We start from the raw sequence: 9084 nt of genomic DNA on the forward strand, positions 1-9084 counted from the left end.
TCCTACGGAAAGATTAATATTATATGGGAAAACAGAAAATTGGGAAAGAAAAGGTTGAGTGTTTGGGTAAAGGTTTAGCACGAGTTCGAACATGAAGTTCTTTTCCTTAAAACCTTATTTGCTACCTCCCACAAGTGCTAGGAGCGTTGTAGCCTAGGTTTCCCAGGATAAAACGTGCTACGATTCCTTGTTTAAGCACCTAAACAAGGAACCCGTCGAACAAAGCAAAGCTTGAACACAGATTAGGCTAAAGAAGAGAGTAGAAGCAGAAGTTTTGAGATGAAAAGTTACTGGAATTCCTTTGTTTCTCACTGTGTAAAATGCTACTGCTTCTACCTCACTTTATATAGGGATGTTGGAGTGATAGCATTCAACATGGCCATTAAATTGGTGTTAAAACCAATTGTGTAACACCTGTAACGGTCACCACTAAGTAGGATTAAACTCATAATTTAAAATTGGAATTAAAACAGTATTAATTCCGTAACAGATGAGTTTAATCTTCTGCACTTTCGGGTTTCAGACCGTTGGGGTGCACGAGAGTTCACACTCTCGTGCTGTGGTACACCACGAGAGTACACCTCTTGTGTTCACCGTTGCACGAGAGTTTTGCTCTCGGTGCACCACAACCTCTCGTGCTACAGGTTTTGGCCGAGCCAAGTGACTATAACAGATGGAAAATGATACCGAAGTTAGGCATAACTTAGCCCGCAAGGCCAGCCCATTTCCGGACGACATTCGTGCCCGCGAGCTCGGGCTTGATTTCAAGCCTTTTTGATGTCCTCTAGTTGGATTTTGATTTGCACCCCCCCCCCCCCCCCCGCGCGAGAGAGCCCCTATACTTTACAATTCTACAAGCTTGAAAAGAGCTCATGTATATAAGGGGGGCAAATCTTGTTTCCAAACCAATGTGGGACAAAGTCCTACATTTTCACTTCATTTCCCAACTTAAATGGGTCTACTTTGAGAATCAATATCTCATTCACCCATTATCCGTTTTGAGCGTACAATATATCAATCTCTTCGTCTTACTACGAAAAATCCGAATCCACTTTGACCCGACCCAAATCGGAAGTGGACCCCACTGATAATTGTACCACAAAATAGCCACTTAATATGCCATTTTATGCCATTTGAAGCTAATTTTTCCAACAGACGCACCAATGTCAAACCACCTAGTAGGTATGGGTTTGAGGATATGGTTTCTTTTGCACTTCTTGTTTCTAATAATGATCCAGTTACCTTTCAAGAGGCTGTTCTAGCCAGGAGAAAGATAAATGGATGGCAGGTATGATTGAAGAGATGGAGTCTTTACATCAGAATCATACTTGGGAGTTAGCTCAACTTCCTCAAGGAAAGAAGGCTATAGGGTGCAAGTGGTTCTATAGGAAGAAGCCACCAGTATCAGAAAAAGAAGGGGAAAGGTTTAAGGCTAGGTTAGTTGCGAAGGGGTTTTCTCAACAGAAGGGGATAGATTATGATGAGGTTTTCTCTCCTGTTGTTAGACATACTTCTATCAGATTAGTACTTGCTTTGGTAGCCATTTGGGATTTGCATTTGGAACAAATGGATGTGAAAACTGCTTTTCTACATGGTGATCTAGATGAACAAATTTACATGAAGCAACCTGAAGGGTTTGTTAAACCCGGAGGTGGAGCACTTGGTTTGTCGATTCAAGAGGTCTTTGTATGGGCTGAAACAGGCTCCACGGCAGTGGTACAAGCGGTTCGATGCTTACATGATTCAAATTGGCTATACACGTTATGAGTATGATTGTTGTGTCTATGTTAAAAGCCTTGATGATGGTTCTTTTATTTTTCTGTTACTGTATGTGGATGATATGTTGATTGTTGCTAAGAGTATGGAGGATATTACTGCATTGAAAGTTTTGTTGGGTCAGGAATGTGATATGAAAGACTTAGGAGTTGCACAGAAAATTCTTGGCATGGAAATTCACAGGGATAGAGGTGCAAGACAGTTGTGGCTAACTCAACAGAGTTATATAGAGAAAATTCTTGACAGGTTTGGGATGAGTAAGTCTAAACCGGTTAGTACCCCTTTGGCTAATCATTTTAAACTCTTATCCAATCAGTGTCCTCAAACAGTTAGTGAGATTGAAAGTATGGCAAAGGTTCCTTATGCTAGTGCAGTTGGCTGTTTAATGTATGCAATGGTTTGTACTCGACCTGATTTGGCTCATGCTGTTAGCTAAACCTGGGAAGTAGCATTGGGAGGCAGTTAAATGGATTCTCTGGTACTTAAGGGGCACTATGAGGCATTGTATTGTATTTGGGAGTCAACAGAATGAGCATGTACTCATGGGATATGTGGATTCTGATTATGCTGGAGACATGGATAATAGACGTTCTACAACAGGGTATGTTTTTACTCTTGGGGGTGGTCCTGTTTGCTGGAGATCATCAGTTCAGTCTATTGTAGCTTTGTCTACAACTAAAGCAGAATACATGGCTGTGACTGAGGCAGCTAAAGAGGCTTTGTGGCTTTCAGGTTTGATTAAGGAGTTGGGTATTGAGCAAGATGGAGTTCAATTACACTGTGACAATCAAAGTTCCATTTTCTTAGCTAAAAATCAAGTATACCATGCCAGAACCAAACATATTGATGTAAGTTTTCATAAGGTCAGAGAGTTGGTTGTTTCTGGTGAGATTTTGTTGCAGAAAATTCATACAAGTGAGAATGCAGCAGACATGTTGACCAAGGCGGTTACTAGTGACAAGTTCAAACATTGTTTGGACTTGTTGGGTGTTTCCAGATGTTAGATGAACATGGTGGTCCTATTCCAGGGAGACTATGAGATGAGTTTTTCATCCTAAAGGGCTTATTTGCGAAGGTGGAGATGGTTTGATAAGTATTTTCTCCGAAAGGACATATTCGCCAAGGTGGAGATTTGTTGAGTTATCTTTTCTCCGAGAGAGCATATTCGCCAAGGTGGAGATTTGTTGTGTTTGTCTCATATAAGGATTAGGAATATGAGTTTGTCTCATATAAGGAATAGGAGTGAAAGGGAGATTATATGCATATAAATATATTGAATGTATCTCATCACCTGGATCACCATCACAAATAATAAGAGAATACTTTCACTCCCGTGGATGTAGGCACATTGTCGAACCACATAAATCTTGTCTTCTTTACTGCCATTATTATTTTTCTGGTGCTGGTTAATCTCAACAGTTACCTAGTTGAGTAACTTTATAAGGGGTTGCGATCGAGATTATAACCGGTGTGGTACGTGTTTCGAGCTCAGAATAAGAAACAAAGTGATACATGATATGATTAATTTAGATGTTATTGGTTTGGAAGACAGAAGCGAATTATATCATATCAGTTTGCCCGAAACAAATGAGAGAATGAATTATATCATATCAATTTGCCTGAAGCAAACGAAGGAATAAATTATTTCATATCAGTTTGTCCGAAACAAATGAGGGAGTGAATTATATCATGTAAATTTGCACGAAGCAATTCCCAAACCAGTGAGTGAACTAATGTAAAGTTGAGGATAAGGATTTTTTGGAGATCCTGAAGATCTATTTTATTTGACAAGCTTCCAACTTCCTTATGATTGTTGTGTACCCGTATAATATCATTTGATATGTATGCTTTCATATCTGATTATATGTGTTACTCTTAGATGATTGCATATGTGTTTTGGGTACTTCATATATTGCGATGCACTTTTAAAGGCTTTAAATACCCACATGATTTTATAGTATAGCTTGAGCTAGTGCATCGCCTTGGCAATTATATATTTTCTTGTTGAGGACATCAGTTTTATATGTTATTGTTGTTATCACAATCTGGCCTGCTGCATATCATAAGTATTCCCCCTAACACCTAGTACGTGGTATAAAATCAAACATTTTCCATCTGCGTTTTATTCACAATGTGCAGCCTTTTTCCTATATCACCACCATAGCGTACATTGTGGGCATGTATATGTTGATTATGAACTTCCGTCTGATATTTAAATCTTTAGAGCCCATTATAAGGGATCAATATATAATTATGTACGTTGACTGCACACTTTATGAAGATCATTTCACGACATTAGGGGGAGATAAGAGCTCAAATTTTATAGAATGTCAAGAAATTCTATGAATGATTGATCTTCAATATTTGAATCCACGTACTAGGTTGACTGAACTAGAAGTTCATAAGAAGTAAACTGAAATGCAAGTTCAGAAGATAATTAATCTGCCAATATATATATACTGATAAAAAAAGTGATTTGGTCCCTTGTATCTTCCCGAACTTGGACCGTATGTATTTACCAATGCTCCTTGACACCAGAAGCATGGAGACATGTTGGTATAAAAGACAAGAATCCGCGGAAAGCTATATCTAGTAGAAAATTTCGTCACTCTTGAAATCGCTTAAAGAAGCTAAGTATGTCCTGCAGATATTCGTCCAGAAGACATTCATCTGGAATGCGAAAAATTCCAATAAAATTATAGGTGCACCCAAAATCATAATACTAGGGATGCGGAACGACCAGATAAAAATATCTTTGGGAAATGGCTAGAGTCTGGTTGAATTAGAAATGGCCATTATTTTATATATATGGGAGAAATTTATGAAAAATGTTATAGTTGTCGACAACACAATTGCCTTATAAATTGCTCTTAGTAAATGAGAATCTGGATCCAGAGCTAGGCACAGTAGTGCCCTGATTTATTTTTTTTTATGTATAAAAGGGCAATTAAGGCATATATAGCTCAACTCGCTAAAACTGCATTATAAATACAATAATAAAAAAATTAAAAAAAAAAAAAAAAAAAAAAAAAAAAAAAATATTTATCAATGTCTCATAAAATGCATTACGTTCCGCTAATTAACATCATTGGCAGTGAATTATAAATTTAGATATGCAGTTGATGAGTATCATGACCGCAAACTAATTACTGGTCATTAGACACTAATATTTATTTGTAAATCCCTGATGGATTCAACACTTTTGAAATTAGGAAAGTGAAAATGGCAACGAGTATCATTAAACTACTAAAGTCTTTGTATGACTTGAATATTATTGACTGAGTGTTTTCCTCCCGAAGAAGGAATATGCAAATATGTACCATTATGTGTTCGTTAAAGAATTGTTAATGGAGTTATTTGTTTATTATCTCAGTTGGTAATGATGATTTAAATGTTATTGAAACACATAGAGAGCTTGGTGATGTCAGCTCATGTCGAAAGACGAAGTTTTGAAATAAAAGACTTGGAAATCCAAGTATTGTCTCGACCTGAAGATCGAGCTTCTCCTTGAAGAAGTTTTATACACCAGTTAGCTTACTTGAAAAATATCTTGAAGATGTTTTATATAGACAAGTAGTATTTATTTATCACACAAACGGTTGCCCAATAATCTCTTGAAGTAGATAAATGACCATTTAGACATGAAGATTATAATGAGGATATTTAAGGACTGGAAGTCCATTACTTCATTACTTTTGGAGCACTATTATTGAACTAGAAGTTCCATAATCGCATCAGGCTTGATATTGAATTTGCGATGAAATTGCTAGCAACATTTAGTGTTCCCCCCCTACAATGAAAATTGGAATGGTATTTTAACATATCCTTCAGCACCTTCGAGGTACAAAGTTTTTGACGTTTATGTGAGAAACCCATATGTGGTCTTGATGGGCTACTTGAGCACTGGTTCTTTTATTTGATCCCTATGATGCCAAGTCCAAAACTGGTTATGTTATATTTTTAACCCCAATGCCCCATATGAGGACAAATAAGATTGTGTTGCACAAGCAAGTAATAATTTTTTTAAGGGGAACCTTACAAAACATGTTGCACCTAAGTCCTTCTACACACACGAACTCTAGAAGAGTTGTAAAATTCTTGTTGAGAATGTTTGCCTCACTGAACAATCTTGCATATATGTTCACTATGTCTCTGCCTAAAATTGGGATGCGTAGGCTTAGAAGAATGTTATCTTCAGGGGGAGCGACAACCCCTAGCTGTGCTAAAATGGAAAATCTAGAGGACTTTTGATATCTTGAAGATTATGCTACGAAAGCATATGGTTGTACTTTTTTTCCCTTAGCTAAGTTTTTCCCACTGGGTTTTCTCAAGCTAAGGTTTTTTCCCTTAGCTAAGTTTTCCCCCCAGGGTTTTCTCAAGCTAAGGTTTTTAATGAGGCAACCGATGTCGGTGCACTTGAGTGAATAGTCCTGAAGACTCTTGAAATCTTGGAGATTATGCCCAGAAGGCTTATGGTTGTACTCTTTTCCTTGGCTAGCTAAGTTTTTTCCCACTGGATTTTTTCTTAGGCTAAGGTTTTTAATGAGGCAACCGATGCAACACATGGATCAACATACTTCGTGTACTCTTTTCCTCGTCTAGGTTTTTCTAGCGAGGTTTTTAACGAGGCATGAGTATAATTATTTAATGGCCAAGGGGAAGTGTTATAAATATTTTATTATTATGACCATTAAACTTGTGACCTTTTGTTAGCCTTTACTTATTTCATTACTTATGTTAAAGGATGTGAAAGGTTGTAATCATCCCTATAAATTGAGGGTGAAAGCTTAATGAAAAGATAGTCTCATGTGATTGTGTTCTATACATTGTGTTCTTCCTCCCCTTTTACTTATCTATTCTATATACTCATATACATACAATCTCCAAGCATTACCGTGCAAACATCACGCGAGAACCAACGAGTTGATAGGGCGAATTACAACAGAAAAAATGTATTCTATAATTCTATTGAAGCATATTCCTAATTTACCTGTTCCATCATATCAAAACTTCAAACTAGAATAATGAGACTCAGGAGAGGGTTTACTAGTTTTGTGTAATTTACTAGCTATTATACATAAATAAAATTTATTGTGCATATACCTTTAATTAGTGGTCGTGCATTTTTCTTATAGAATAGTGAGACCATGCAATCCATATCTAGCCAATTCGATAAAAAAATTGGAAAATTACTTTGACAACATGATATTCTGTATATACTAACAAAAAAATTATTTTTCTTTTAAAATGGTTTTTTGTTTTTTAATAATTCGTAGGTGGTCCCTTATTTTCACCTTAATTACGATTGTAGGTGGAAATAAGTCGATAAATTAAAATAAATAATATATATATATATATCAACAAAAATAGGGATTTATAATTTTAGCAAAAATAATGTGAGAAATAAATACTTCAATTCGTATCATGTGAGAAATACTAATCCAACAATTGTTTGCACATGAAGTTCAGCAAGAATCCCAAAAATGGGCATTATATTGTTTTCTCAAACCTTTAGCTTCAAATAAACTAAAGGGATTGCCTCGCCCCCTTGCAAAGTTACATATCCGTAGTGTAATGGACAACCTTACTAATATATAAAAATGAAATATTAATCCTGTGAATTGAAGCACTCATTTTTCCCAAGCATATCAGACCACGCTTGTCAACTACTCCAAAGAAAACACATTGTCCATGGTCCCGTACATTCTAACTTCTTCTGGAAATTCCTCAACTCCACCCAAATCAAATTGTCTCCAAACCTCAGTGTTCAAATTACAAATCAAAATGGAAAGCCGTTCACTATTCATAAATAACAACACAATCTCCCCATCATGATTTGTAGTATGACGCAGGAATGTGCTCCTAAGTCCCTCTTCTAATGGAATGGTCATAGTAATGTTCTCCCAGCATTCCTTAGATTTCTCCCAAGTCCAAACATCCATGTAGAATTCTCTTGGGCGAACACGAACCATAGCCAGTCGACCTCCATCAACTTGTAGAAATGCAAAATTTTGGTTAAGAAAGTGATTTTTTTCCCAAGCTGAAGATAAAACTACATAATATTCCCATAATGATGATAGTTCAGTTGGAAATGGTATCAAAAAATAAGTCTCAGACCCAACTTCAAATGCTACTATGTGGAAGCTAGGACAATCAACTTTAGTGAGCCAATTATAGAAATAGATAACGCCGTCAATGTAGACACTAGTATCATAGCAGAAGTTAAAGCAGGCATAGTCATCAAAGGGGTAGAAGGGGTAGGAAAAGGGGTAGTTGATCTCCCTCCATGATTTGTCCACTCCCACAGTCAAAACCCAATGCTTATACTCGAAGCGGATGGGCGTGCTGCCTCGATCAATCATACAGGCTGACATCAAAACCTTGTATCTTTTAGATTGTGAATCAAACCCCAACTGTGCACAGGATAAAGATGGATGGGGGAAGTGGAATTGGATTGTCGGAAGGGAAATACGTTGTCCCGTGCAAACGTTGCAAACAACGACGTCTCCATTGGGTCTGGACATACAAATCAGGCCATCCGAGGAGGAGTGTAGACAGCCTTCCAGAAATGGTTCAGCGTCCAAGTAGCCGAGACGGTTGGCTTGGAGCATTCCCGGCTGCCCTTGGCTGAAATTTATGGTGTAATACACATGGGAGGAACGGGAGGAGAGCCGCTTTGGCTGTATGATAGCGATGAGGATGCCCGCCCTAGTGGGAAGTGTCAAGGACAAGCTGCGATGCAGAACGCCAAAGCCATGGTCGGCTATGAGAGCGCAAAAGAATTTAGAAACGCACCTGAATCGTACTAGCGATTTAGCGGGGAGCTTGGAGAGGATTCCGACGAGAATATCTTGGGGAAGAAGAAGAGGTTGCGTCTTCTCCGATGCGCCGCCCATCGTATCCTACAAGCTGATCGAAGGTTTGCAGGAGTTTTAGGGATTTTCAAGAATGAGTTGAGTTGTATTTAAGGTAAAATTGTATTCTCCCTCTCCTCCTGATTGCGAATTTTATGCAACTAACCATTGTTGGACTCTAAATTTAAGATTTCATAATTAAATGAGGGATTAGAGCAAAAAGAAATTAATTCTATATATACTAGTATTTTCGCCTATGCGTTGCACGGAATGAATTTGTTAAAATATTTTAATAATATTTGGATCAATATATAATTATATAAATTATTACATCGAATATTATATAATGCAATTGAAGAATTGAGTTGGATCGATTGTATTTTTATGATGTTATCATTGCATGAATTTGATCAAAAAATTGTCCAATTAATAGTCAATGTGTAGATGTACGCAT

General features: G+C 37.3%; 1 long non-coding RNA gene across 1 annotated transcript; it reads left to right on the forward strand.

The window, feature by feature from the left end:
- Window positions 1-7333: 7333 nt before the first annotated feature.
- On the forward strand, window positions 7334-8635 carry LOC109179808. The gene is made up of 2 exons (XR_002053986.1): window positions 7334-7790; window positions 8038-8635. It is a non-coding gene; the product is annotated as an uncharacterized LOC109179808 (long non-coding RNA).
- The last annotated feature ends 449 nt before the right edge of the window (window positions 8636-9084 follow it).

Source organism: Ipomoea nil, unplaced genomic scaffold, assembly GCF_001879475.1.
Source record: "Ipomoea nil cultivar Tokyo-kokei standard unplaced genomic scaffold, Asagao_1.1 scaffold0183, whole genome shotgun sequence".
Lineage (NCBI taxonomy): Eukaryota > Viridiplantae > Streptophyta > Magnoliopsida > Solanales > Convolvulaceae > Ipomoea > Ipomoea nil.